The sequence below is a fragment of the Paroedura picta genome, chromosome 9 (genome assembly GCF_049243985.1).
Source record: "Paroedura picta isolate Pp20150507F chromosome 9, Ppicta_v3.0, whole genome shotgun sequence".
Classification (NCBI taxonomy): Eukaryota; Metazoa; Chordata; class Lepidosauria; order Squamata; family Gekkonidae; genus Paroedura; species Paroedura picta.
In genome coordinates, this window is record NC_135377.1 from 23,855,755 (window position 1) to 23,857,751 (window position 1,997).

Sequence of the window (1,997 nt, forward strand, 5' to 3'; positions counted from 1 at the left end):
GGACATCTGGAGGACCACAGGTTGACTACCCCTGTTCTAAACAATTTATTTTGTCAAAATCTGCAAAAGATCAATGAGATCCATGTCTAAATTTGGTGCTATGATCTGTAAAGATACATTTATATAGACCATCTCAGTCCATCCCCTCATTTGACATGCTGTCTGAAACTGTATTAATGCTCAAATCCTAAATATGCTTTCTGGGAAATAGGTCCCATGGAATTCAAGGAGATTTCCTTATGAGTATACATGCTTAGGATTGCACAGTAAATCTCTTTAGCAGGGGTGTTTGGAAACCTGGGGCTAGATCCCTGGGAAGATACGCTCACTGTAGGGTTCTCTTTTGAAACCATATTATGAATTCATGGAAGCTTGTCAAAATGTCCCATGCACACTAGATGCAAGCCGATCTCAACTTGTTGAGCACTGAGGGTGTCCACAGGAGATCTTAGAATGCCACCGTTAAAATAATGACATGTTGCACAGACATGTATATCTAACACAAAATGTGATGATGCTTGAGAGAGTAACGGAACTGTTTGAAATAAAAAAGTGTACAGCCGGTCTGCTATTACTTTCAGAATGCCTCAGTATTTTATTAAGTGGGATACTTGACTGTGGACACTTGTATGCATGTAGACAGATCATACGTTAATGAGTTTTCCGATGCTCACATGTATTCATATTCATTTGTACATGTTACGTGGTTGATGATGTTTATGGTGTGATAAAAATGCAGGCAAGATCATAGGCTCAGTCTCTGACCTCACCAGTCAAAGGGCTGGAGGTAGGAGCCATTGACAATCCAGACAGAAGCAGCCGGTTAGAGTAGACCAGGGGTGGGCAAACTGTGGCCCTCCAGATGTCCATGGACTGGCAGGGGCTCATGGGAATTGTAGTTCATGAACATCTGGAGGGCCATAGTTTGCCCACCCCTGGAGTAGATAGTAATGAGTTCTATGCTCCAAGCATCTGAGTCAAAATAAGGCTGCTTTGCCACAAACTCTAAATGTGCACTAGATAATACAGGTACCTGTGGGACAGCCTGCCTGCATCTACGTGCAAAGAATGACCTTAATGGCATGCACAGGTCCATACCCGCCTTTTGCTTTTATGGCTGGGCATAAAATGAAAGCCATTTCACTTTGCAATGGCTATAGAAACAGAGAGATTATTTTTGAAGACCAGACAGGGATTGGAATTGGACAAGCTGTTCAGACTGCTAGGCATTCGGGGGGGGGGGGGATAATGTTCTTCTGCTACAAAAGTGAATCAATTTATATATCCATTAGAGCAAAGGCAACAATGGAAACTTTTTTCTTTGAAGTGGCCAGATTTTAGTGAAAATGTACTCTACACTTTGGGAGAGATTAGTTAAAGGCCTCTTATATAAAGTATCATTCTGTTCTCTTAAAAAGGAGATGTGGTTATGATTACAGTTACCTAGAAAAACTAGATTACCTACCTTAATAGATATTAACATAATGGACTATATATAACTGGGGTGTATGTGTGTTATAGTGCATACTAGAAATTAATGCACTTCTGTGTGTTCCTGTAGCTGAAGATTACACATTTGGTAGCAATGACTGGCATATCCAATTTTAACTGGGGAAAGCGTATTTAAAAATACCCAAACAATCCCAACTCAACAACGGATTTTATTACACAAATTAGTCCTGGACAATGGCAGAGAGAAGTCTAGCAAAGGAATTCTGTATAAGACATTTGGTTGTCCTCTCCATTAAAAAGTTGCCTGTTCCTATAACTGGGAGGAAAGATGCTAGGCTACTTGCAGGCATCTTTAAAGATCACGTATGGATTGTAGAGCAGCATGAATGCTTACTATCTAGTTGTAAACTTTCTGACATTTGAAACCTCTGATGGAATTAAAAAGCTACAGAACAATGCTCATGCTGTCATTCCTATAAGTTTTAGCCTGTTCTTCAAATGATACCTTACACCTACCTTTATTCTACCAGCTAGATTGGGGAGTG